The sequence below is a fragment of the Callospermophilus lateralis genome, unplaced genomic scaffold, assembly GCF_048772815.1.
Source record: "Callospermophilus lateralis isolate mCalLat2 unplaced genomic scaffold, mCalLat2.hap1 Scaffold_143, whole genome shotgun sequence".
NCBI classification, from domain to species: domain Eukaryota; kingdom Metazoa; phylum Chordata; class Mammalia; order Rodentia; family Sciuridae; genus Callospermophilus; species Callospermophilus lateralis.
In genome coordinates this window covers 954,422-965,770 of record NW_027512573.1, presented here as the reverse complement: position 1 = coordinate 965,770, position 11,349 = coordinate 954,422, and the positions used below count along the sequence as shown (strand labels likewise).

The window sequence follows — 11,349 nt, the reverse complement described above, 5'->3', positions numbered from 1 at the left end:
TGCTCTATATGTGAAAAAAAGAAAAAATAAAATAAAGACACTCTATCCATCTACATCTAAAAAAGTTTCTAAAAAACACTGATTACATGTTCTTTCACTTTTCTCAAATTAAAAAAAACAAAACAGGGAAGGGGTGCAACTCAATGGCAGAGCTCTTGCCTAGGATATGTGAGGCCTCGGGTTCCATCCCCAGTACCACAAAAATAAAACAAAGCAAAAAACCCAAAAAGCTTCAGCACTACATGACTACAGATGTGCTTGATGTGGATCCCCAACATGACACAGACCAGATGTAGAACAGTGGTGTTAGTGATCCTATAATTCATATGATTCATCTGCTGGAATGGACAGCCCAGAGCCTCAGGCTCCAAGGGATGGAAGCTGAGTCCACATACCTGATACTTTGGAAGCCAGCATGAGGTCTATGGTTGATACCTCCTATTTTAGCACCACAGTCAACACAGAAGCTCTGCTACATCGGCTTGCCACACTGGGACATAGGTAGGACACACAGTCAGCACTGCATCCAGCATTGGTACATGTGCAGAAGCCACCCTGCATAGGAGGTGGTGTGTGCCACAGACTGCATCTGGTGCATGTGTGTGTTAGGGAGGAGAAGGAGCCCTGGGGAGAGGGTGGGCACTTAACCACATATACTGTTCATGGGCAAATGTGGCTTCACTTTCCAAAAATAAAGTTTTTTACTCCCAAGTAGAGTGACTAGTGTGTATAGCCCCATCTTCCTTTCTCCTATTCACCACCTTCTCCATCCCTGTCTAGCATGCCAGCCTCTAGAGCATCGTTATCTAACACCAGGAATGATGGTGTTAATAACTTCTAAGCAGACCTCCTCACATCCACTGGACAAAACCAAAAAAACCCAACCATAAGATTTGCCACCACTAATGGGCCCAGGTTTCCAAGTTAAATGGCACCCCACTACATGCTATGAATCACAGCCACAGCAGGCCCCAACAGCTGCAGTGCTCAGACCACAGAACTCAGTGATAAGAGGGGCCCTGGAATCTCTTCTTATTTCACTCCTCAGACAAGGAAGCAAGTGGGAGTCAGGAAGGGAAGTCACATCAAGGAGCATCCTGTTCACTTTAGGGAGCAGCACACATAAGTCTAGTCCAGCAGCAGCATGTTGCTCAGCAAGTGCAGATAGAGCAGCCCGGGAGATGCCCTGGAGTCCCAGATGAGCAGCATGTGCTTGTCTCCCAGGGCTCATCACCCGTAAGTCTTTCCTGTCCTCTCCTGTCCTTTGGTCTCTAGTCCACATTCCTCTCTGACTAGTGAACCAGCTGAGGGTCTGTGTGGCTGAGCCCTGCTGCAGGGCCAGGGAGGGAGGTAGGGCTCCCAGCCAGCAGCACCATGGCATCCCAGGAGACTTGGGCAGTGCCTGCAGACATTCTTGGGCATCACACTGGGCTAGGGGGTGCTGCTACACCCAGTGAGCTGAGGCTAGGCATGCTGCTAAATATCCTACAATGCACAGACAGTTCTGCAGGAAAGAATCATGTTCACAGTGCCATTTAGACACTCAGTTGGAACACCCTGAGTAGCCCTCAGAGTACACCTATGTCTCCCTCATTCCCTAGGCCCTCCTTCCCCTCCCAGATGGGAAATGCACATTTTGAGCCTCCCCCAAACACCATGGCTCACCTCTCCTACAGAACACGGATGACCATAGGGACAAGCTGTTCAAAGAACAATAGGACACATGTTAGCTAGTGAGTCTCCACCAAATGACCTATGTGGGAAGGGGAAGTTACTGCCCTCCTCTCTAGCCCTGACCAACAGGACACACAGCCCATGTCCTCATGATCTCACCAGAAGCCTTGAGCCATGCCATCAGCTAAGTTTACTTGACATGTCAAGTAAACTGGAGCTCAGTGAACACATGTCATCAGTGAAAAATGTCTGCATTTAGCTTTCAGAGAGAGGTTAGATTCCATACACACACCAGGGGTAACTTAGTGGCGGGGGGGATAGTGTTTTATACTTTTATATTCTCTTGGATTTTTCCTTTTATGGCAAGAGAATGATTTAGAACAACTTAAAAAATAGTTTTAGAAGGTTATTTACTCAAGGCAACAGCATAACTCACATAAAGTCAGAGGTTATATGGCTGTCTCCCAGGTCCAGACTACAGGAAGCTTTCTCTGGGTCAAAAACCCCTGGATTGTGACTAGCCTTTGAATGAGCCTCAGCATGGTCCCCAGGTCCCCCTTATTCTAAATGGCATGTTCTGCCGAGCAACAGTGCATTCCAAAGGGTCTTGTCCCATGACTATGCAGGGAAATGATTTGGTCATCTAGCCAGCCAAGACTGTGGCCCTTGAACCACCAGGAGGAGGCAGGTGACATGGGCCTTCACAGCAGAACCTTGTGAAGCCAAGTACAACCTCATGTCTGGCATGGCCACAGGCTGACCTTCCAAGCTGAGAGGAGTGAGACCCTTCCTCTTACACCGATACTCACTATACCAGTGGATGCCTTCCAGACCCTCCCACTTCTGGGCTTGAGCCAGCAGGTCTTCAGGCATCATTGGAAGAAAAGCATTCTGAAAGACCAAGAGCAGAAGTGGCCCTGCTGAGTGAGCCTGTGGGCTGCAGCTGCAACCCAGGAAGAGGGACAGAGTGACAAAATTTCTTCTCAGCTCGAGAGCTGTTTACAGAGGATGAACAACAGCTCTGTGTGAACTGGCAAAGGGTAGGGCATGTTTTCACCAGCACTGTGCTGAAGGATCAAGTGGGGCAACAGGGCAGAGAATCTAGAAGATGGACAAGTCGGAGAGTTCCCACAGTCACAGGCCAGGTCTCAACATGAAAAACCCTGAAGTTTCACTGTGAAACCAAAGTCATCATCATGCAGCTTACCACCATGCTGGCTGGGGAGAAGGCCAAGTTCCTCAGGGGCACCAAGACTTTGCTCTGTCCACACAGAAGGACAGCCACAGTGTGAACAGCCATTTCTGTCACTGTTCCTTCAAGACTGTCAGCACCAGGGCCCACGCTCAGCAAGGGCAGAGTGTTGGCCACGAGGGATGCTGCGAAAGGCCTAACCCCTGGAGGAGACAGGATCTTGCTGTCCTCAACGAACCTGCTCACAGCCTCGCATTGATGGCATGAAAGATGTTTTTCATGTTAGGATATGTCAAAGAAGAATACTGTGTGAACTTAGGGTTTTCTCTTTGAAAGTCACATATTTCAATACTGAGTGCACATCAAATATCAAGGTAAATATATTTAAAGGATTACTAATGGAGGAGAAATTCTTCAGAAAAGAGAATTTTCATATAAAAACACAGCAACCTCATTCCTGAGTGCAGATCTCAACACTCTGTTTTGATAAACATTAGGTAATGTTCCTGAGACTGTAAGATTTAGGGTTAACAGAAAATAGTTCTTCCACATAACAAGGGTACACCCTCTATTATCCTGATAGGAAATAAAAGTTTATGACTTCTACTGTGCTCAGAAAGTCCCTCCTAATCATGAGACTAAACTCAAGCCCCAATGTGTCACTCACCTCTGGCTTAGGATGAAGGTTCAAGTTGTGGGAGCAGTGGAGAGCAGCCACTTCTCGGAACAGCAGCAGGTAGACGGCCTGTTGAGCTCCGGGGCTCCTGCAGGCCTGTGGGTGGAGCGTGGAGCGAGCACTCAGAAGCTACACAGCGCTACCTGGAGCAACCTTCCATGGGCCACGCACCATGGCCCTCCACGCACATGACTGTGGCTATGAGTTCATGAGACATGCTCAGGTTAACCTCAGTGCACAAGGGCCAGGCAGTCATGATGGAGAAACAGAAGTCAGCACCTGTTCTCCTCCAACTACTTCACTGGTCTTGGAAATGTTTCCTGAGAAGTTTTTCTATTTCTTCTTTCCAGCATAAGGCCCAGATAAACAGGGACTCAAAAAGGAAGCAAGACCAGAACAATTTAAAGATTAGAATCCTGGGGCTGGGGTTGTAGCTCAGTGTTAGAGCTCTTGCCTAGCACGTGTGAGGCACTGGGTTTGATCCTTAGGACTGCATAAAAAGTAAATAAATAAATAAAATAAAGGTATTGTGTCCATCTACAGCTAAAATATTTTTAAAAGATTAGAATCCTAAATCCCTGTATCAACATCAAAATAGACACATAAGCATATATGTGGATTGTGAATCCATACAGCTATGGATTTTGCTAATTGTCCTGACATCTTTCACTTACCAGTGAGACCATGGGCATCTGCCTCCTGGCATATAGTGTCACTCTAGAAGCTGTTCAGAGGCCCTCTCCACCACATCTGCATCCTTTGACATAACTAAGGTCGGGGGCGACCTGCATCAGGGAGAATCTTTGAGCCCATCCTACCATAAGAGCATCCTCGAGGCCAGAGACCTTGCACTCGAGCATGGCTTTGCCCACTGCGTCACGAAGTGCCTTGTACTTGTCCCCATGCACCAGGTATTGGTCCATCTGGCCCGTGTGGTCTTTCTGCAGCTCAAAGGGTTAGTCATGGTGGAGTGGGTTGAGGTGTTCTGCAAGGCCCATCTCCATAGGCTAAGAAAGACAGCAGACACCACTGGAGGCTGGAGGGAGCTCAGCTGGGACTCCCTGTAGGGTCCAGGCATGACAGTCCTGGGCGTCTTCAGGAGCATGGCTTCCACAGGGTTGGAGAGCCCAGGGAGGAGGGAGGCTGACCCTGGAGCTTCTTGCTTTCTCTACACATGGCACCACCCCAAACGAGGTGACAAAAAACATGTCATCTTTGAGTCCCAGTTGGTCATATTAAAGATGCCAAGAGCTGCAGTGCCATATTTTTTAATCCTAGGACAGTAAAAATTTTCAAATTTTTGAGCACTGGGAACAGAGAAGCCTGAAAGCCAAACTCATTACACTTGTCTCTCAATTCTACCCACCTCTGCCTGGCACAGAGCACAAGACACAGCCTGCAAGAGGTCACCTTTTAATTTACTGGAAGCAAATATTTAAAAAAAAAAATACTCTTTCACTTTCCCTGAAGTGAAGCCTAGATAAACAATGAACCAGAAACACACACAAGTGTGCACACACATGTATCCATGCCTACCTTTGCCCTATAGCAAGTGGCCTAAGCCCACCCTGAAGCAGAGACCAAGGACCAGATGCCTGCCTGTGTCCTGCCTGTTGTAAGGGCTGGGAGGGTGAGGAGTAGTACCCATAGCTTGCCCACTCTGCCAGGGACCTGAATCTCACCTGCTGTGCAATGACTCCCTTGGGAAACACCCACTGGCACCAATGGCCTTCCCTGGAGAGGCTTTTCACAAATTCCATCCCACGCAGGCACGCGAGCCTCCGGACCAGGTACATGCCGTACCAGTCGTTCCCTGCCTGGGTGCAGAACTGCTGGACATGGCGCAGGTAGCACTGCTGTTCCTCAGCCAGCTCTGAGAGTGCAAGGAGAAAGCTGGTTAGTGCCTGGGGACTGAGTGCCTGCTTCTGGGGAACTCAGTAAAAAACACCCAGAAGAGGGGACCATGGTAAGGTCCAGCAAGACCCTAAGGACAGTTCCTGTCCTTCTGAAACTGTAGCTAACTTCTCCAAGGTAGAAAAGACCTGCCTGATCCCTCCTGAAACTCCAAGAGGTCAGAAGCTCTGTCAAGACACAGGCGAGTCCTGGCCAGCTCCTGCAGGTACTCTACAGATGCCGCAGTGGCAGGTCCTTGGCCTTGTCTCCCTGAGGAACAGGTCTGTAGGAAATGGCCTTCCTCCCTCAGGCAGTCGAGTTCACTCCTTGTGGAGTAAGCACTGGTCTTCTCCTGAATTGAATCCTGAGGAACAGAAAACAAGAAAGAAAAGGATACTATACTTTATAACAGGCAACTCCCCAATCTTCTAAAATTGCCAGTGAGAATTCAAGGGAAAATAAAAATCATTACTATAGGTCTGAGTATAAATTTTTGGTTATAGAAAACAACTGAAAAAGCAAACCTATGAGAAAAAAATGTGTATAATCTTGAAATTTGGAAATAAAAATATGAAGACATTAAAAAGGATTCATGATCTCGCCAGCTGGGGATGACATTGCTAACCCTGATGTATAATCCTCCAGGCTGTGGAGTCTTCGCTTTGCACTACACGCATGCGACTGACAATGTAGTCACATACTGCTTAAAAACAGGGACACCTGCAAGAATGCATCCTTAGGGACTTTCAATGTTGTGTAAACATCAGACAGTTTCAGATACTAGGTAAGGATCTCACAAGACCACCATCACACATGAAGTGAAGGAAACATCACCAAGTGGCTCCTGACTGTGTGTGTGACATCTAAGAGCAGGGCAACGTCTTTGAAACATCTTTCTTTTTCCACACGGAAAAGAAGCATCTGTTAATTATACTGAATAAAGCTGCAATCTGTCAGTTTTCAGAAACTCTGCCACTGCCTAAACCATATGGTTCAGATGGTTTTAAGAGGCAGCCGGCTTACTTCTAGGCAGTTGATGAAGAGAATGTAGAGTTCGGTCTTATCTTCAGTGATGAACGCTTTTTTCTCTAACAGGGACAAATAGGCTTGGATGTAATCCTTCACTGCTTGGAAGCTGTGAAAAGAGAAATATTATTCCTGGTGATGTCAGGATCACCCTACACAAAACCGCATCTATTAATCTATTATCCATCTATTTCTCTGTGTGAGTATAAAGGTATAATACATACATATGCAGGTATATAGGTTTAACAGCTTTTTATTTAAAATGCTTGCACACTCTTGGAGGAATATGAAATTGCATATTGCAGTTCATGTGTTCTCAACATTTTGGTTTAGGGCTCTTTTACAGGCTTAAATTTTATTGAAAACTGCAAGAAACTTTTTGTTCATGTGGGTCAAATCTATCAATGTTTATGGTATTAGAAATTAAAACTAAAAAGTTTCAAGAATATTTATCAATTCATTTAAGATAAAAAGAATAAACCCACATGTGTTAATGATGTTTAGAAGTGTGTCCTTTTTATAGTCCTATAATTCTTGGAAGCCTTGTTTAACAGAAGTCAGCTGACTTCCTACATCTGCTTCTGATGCTACATTGAAGCGTATAAAGAAAATCTGGCCTCACACATGATGTAGTTGGAAAAGGAAGAATTTTTTAATAGTCCTAATATATATTTGGGGTTATTCTTTCTCAATACTGTACCAATACTTGAAAAGTGATCATTTCTGAAGGGTGGTTATGGGACTTGATACCATGTCAGTTATTTTCATCATCAACTATATTACCATCCCGTAGACTACTCTGTTATGAATTTTTCCCAGTGCTATGGATTGAACCAAGGGCCTCACTGTGTGCTAGTCAAAAGCTCTACCACTGAGCTGCATATCCAGCCACTGCATCATTTTTTGATTCTGTGACATTAGGCATTGGTCATTTGGAAAAGCTTTGGTTTGCTGAATAAAGCATATCTTGAGATGTTGGCATCTTTTTAGTTTACAACCTGTTGTTGTAGATACCTACCTACATTCATCAACATCACCAGAGATCTGTGGTCTGGTGGTCACTGGTTCAGGCAAAACGGCAAGGCCTGAGAAAAGCAGCCAATTCTTATCTGGAGACATTTAGGAGTGGAATTCTTTGAGATAACCACTGTCCTCTGGTATGCATTGTTTTGGATCTATTTCCTGCTTCTACACAACATTAAAAATCACAGCCTCAGGCTGAGGTTTTAGCTCAGTGATGGAGCACTTTCTCCTCAGGTTTGAAGCACTGGGTTCCATCTTCAGCACCACATAAAAGTAAACAAACAAAATAAAGATATGCATTCAACCATAACTAAGAAATATTTTTAAAAAATCGAAACCTCAGGGGTTGAGATTTAGTAAGGCTCATATGTGAAACTGGCATTTGAAAAACTACATATACACAGTGGAGAAGATGACCATGACTATGTTTGCAATTTCCTTCATGCAAAGAAGCTTTGGCAAAGTTACTGCAAATATGGACATGTTGAATAGGCAAATTACTGTCTCAGGATTATTTTTAAAAACTCTGAGGTCTGGGACCCCCTCCCCACCAAAGGGTCTCTGCCAGCACGCTGAGAATTGAAGCACAATGAACACACAGGATCAGCCAGAGAACACCATGCGTGAACATCACTGACCGCGTGTCTAACTGAGAAAACACATAGTCCACGTGCTGTGGAATCTTGACCTGGAGGACACCGAGGGTAAGGTACAGTCTGAGTTACCACCCTGAAAATCACACCCTGGGGTGGCCATGAAGCGAGGGTCAGAACCACCATTCCTAATGCATGGGTTCTGCATGTTTCACCACACCAAGGGTCCTTCCCAGAACTCTGTCTTCTTACTTTTACCAGACCCTGGCAATGCCCAACTCACATGCACACAGGGTTCAGGGTCTAAACATAATCAACAGAGACCAGGTTTCCTCGCACTGAAGAAACTTTCCCAGATCATGAGCTAGGATATTTGGCAGCACAAAGACCAAGCACAGTCCAGCCCAGAGAAGCTGAGGCCTCAGACAAGTGTGCCTTCAGGGAGCCGCTCCCACCTGTACTTCAGGAGCAGCTTCAGCACCACGGTGCAGATGACAGGAGTCTTATCCACAGCATCATCAAAGGGCGAGAGAGACTTGGTGTGTTCCCGGTATCCTTAGCCAGAAAGAAAAAGGTGCTACTGCTCATACCATGGCACAAAACAGAGAGGAACTGAATCAAGGTTTGAAGGAAAAAAGTAACTCACGTTGGGGAGCATGCCTCAAAAGCTCCTTCCGCACAAAGAGTAGAGACAGCAGCTCATCAATCACACTCTTCTGAGGAGGGGTACTGTCTTTGAAGCACTTGGTAGAAACCAGATCCATGAAGAAACTGTTGCACATCTGCTGGAACTGGGCGTGTTTCCCAATGGCCACCCTGAGGAAACAGTGAGAACCCCAGTCAGAGGATTCAGAGAGTGTTCCCAAATCCCTGCATGCAGAATGATTTGAGATTCAGACAGCAAATCATTTTACATCAACAGATGCAAGTGTCTACTTCTGTCGATATAGCTTGTCTTCAAAACTGCAGACAGTTTCTACACACGTCTCTTTCAGGAACGCCTCCATCATAGAACCAGACAAAGCCTGTCACAGAACCCCTTTACTGGGAGGAAAGAGAAGGCAAAGCAACCAGTGATGGAGCACGACCATGGTCTGAAGCCCACAGCACAACAGCTCTCTTCCCGCACCTCCCAAACACTGGGCAAGAGCAGGTGTGTGGCTTGATGGTAGAGGGCTTGCTTGCCTAGCCTGCACAAGGCCTGGAGTCCACCCCTGCACACACCACTCAGATGAAAAGGAGGACAGAAAAGCTGTATCTAAGTTTCTTGGGTCTCTTTCAAGGGCTTCATTTATTAGTTTCTGAATTTTGCTGTCTCAAAATGTTGCAGGACATGTGTGTCTTGGGGAGAGGAATTCTGAGGTACCCAAATGGGAGTCTCACTTCAGAGAGTTCTCTGAAGCCAGGCTTTTATCAGATGGAGGTTAATAGAAATTGAATTTCTGAATATTATATTTGAGAAAAAAGGACAGAAAAAAGAGGACGACTTTTAAAGAGAAAAGTGTTTTACCTGTGCTTTTGGGAAACTGTCATAGAGAACTCCTCTGGCAGGACAGTTAAACAGTAGGGGCAGGTCATTTGCCTGGAGACGAGCCAGATCTTGATCCAAGGCAAGCAGTACACATGGCCACAGGGCAGTCACACAGGATCTTGAGCATCTCCCAGGCAAATGAGGCATGGCTGCACTCCAAACCTGAAATCCAAGCAGGTGATGGGCTCCAAGGCAGATGCCAGCACCCCAGGGGCAGCAATCCCTCTCGCCTGGAGCCCAGACCCTCTCTCACCTGGCCAGGCTCTTGCTGGCTTGCTCCTTGCACTCACAGAGAATGGTCATCACAGCCACAAAGGGCCTGTGGGTCTTGAGGTCAGAGTTCTCTTGAACACACTGGAGGATAAAGGCCTGGTGAGGGGTGGCACCCATTGAGGAGGGGCAGGGGTCAGCTGTGCCTTGGGGCAGCCCAAGGCGTCAGGGATTCTTAGCAGTTTCCCATCCTTTTATCTCTTTGTGGCTCTGCTGCTTTTAAAAGAGAATAGCCAAATTCCCAGTGTCTAAATTTTTCCTCTTCCTTCCTTTTCTTTTCAGGTCTGCCCCTTCCCTTCTCTTGATTAATTTCAAACTTTAAATGATAATAATGTAATGACCATTGCTACACACCATTAAGCTCTGAGAGACCTCAGCATTTTTGTAATATTGGCTTTAGATCTTATTTTATTTATTTACTTATTTAGAGATGGGGTCTTGCTATGTTGTCCAAGCTGCTCTCAAACTCCTGGACTTAAGCCATCTTCCTGCCTCAGCCTCCTGAGGAGCTGGGCTACAGGTATGTACTGCCACCCCTGGTTATATCATATTTTAAAGTAACAACACATAGATGCAGTTGTGGCAGCACAGGCAGCCCTTTCTAAATAAGTGTCCCCCCTCCGCTCCCAGGTAACCACATTCCTAAGTTTCTCTGAGGTCTTGTGTGCCTGTGTAAACATCCTGCCATTGTCCTGTGCCATTCTGCCCTTTAAACCCTGTGGCCTGGGAGGCCCCACTGCAGGCCCAATTCTGTGAGTTCCTGGTTGGGAGATCAGCTGCAGATCACTGGCATTAACCACTGTATGGCAGCTCCCATGAATATTTCAGATACCTCTTTCCAGTAATGGATATTTAGTGTGTAGTTGGGTTTTCACGATTCTAAAGAGTGCTGTACTAACAGTCTAGTGTATGTCTACTTCAGTAAAAACAAGAAGTTGGGCTGGGAAGCAGCTGGGTGGTGCAGCCCTTTCCTGGCATGAATGAGGCCCAGAGTTCCACCTGAGGACCACAAAATAAATCAAAGTGTCTCCAGGATACTCATTTAGAAATGCACATCTTCAGCAATGCAGGATAGTGAATTTAATGATTTAATGGCTGTTTCTGAGAGTTTGTGGTCAGGCATGATATTGAAGCCAGAATTAGACAGGCTGATGGGTCAATTCAGAGAATGGAAGGATTGAAATGTTAATTCCTTCAGAACACTTCCTCCACCCTCATCAAGATAACCTGCCCCTGCTCCAACATGTTGCTAAGGTAACCTGTCCCAGGGATTGTCCCTCCCTATAGGGAGTTTTAATTAAGACCCCTTCCTGCCCAGATCACTCCACTTTGACCCCTCCAGCCCATCTGCTTTTCACCTTTTGGCCATCCCACCAAGCATCTTCTGGGCCTAGTCACCTACACAGGAAGGAGAGAGATAAAGGAGAAGAGAACAGGAGAACAAAGGAAGCCTAGAACATATAAAAAGGCA

At 46.2% G+C, this 11,349-nt stretch overlaps 1 pseudogene across 1 annotated transcript in view; it reads right to left on the bottom strand.

Moving 5' to 3' along the window:
• Nucleotides 1–401: 401 nt before the first annotated feature.
• LOC143387886 (E3 ubiquitin-protein ligase RNF213-like) overlaps nucleotides 402–11,349 on the bottom strand; it is a 51,413-nt pseudogene continuing 40,465 nt past the window's right edge. Inside the window, exons 31-42 of the transcript XR_013154901.1 lie at nucleotides 9,862–9,962; nucleotides 9,588–9,770; nucleotides 8,724–8,893; nucleotides 8,533–8,632; nucleotides 6,459–6,570; nucleotides 5,589–5,799; nucleotides 5,225–5,415; nucleotides 3,534–4,483; nucleotides 2,882–3,069; nucleotides 2,484–2,565; nucleotides 1,666–1,700; nucleotides 402–490 (exon numbers count right to left, since the gene is read on the bottom strand). The product of XR_013154901.1 is annotated as an E3 ubiquitin-protein ligase RNF213-like (transcript). The remainder of the gene's footprint in view (nucleotides 491–1,665; nucleotides 1,701–2,483; nucleotides 2,566–2,881; nucleotides 3,070–3,533; nucleotides 4,484–5,224; nucleotides 5,416–5,588; nucleotides 5,800–6,458; nucleotides 6,571–8,532; nucleotides 8,633–8,723; nucleotides 8,894–9,587; nucleotides 9,771–9,861; nucleotides 9,963–11,349) is intronic.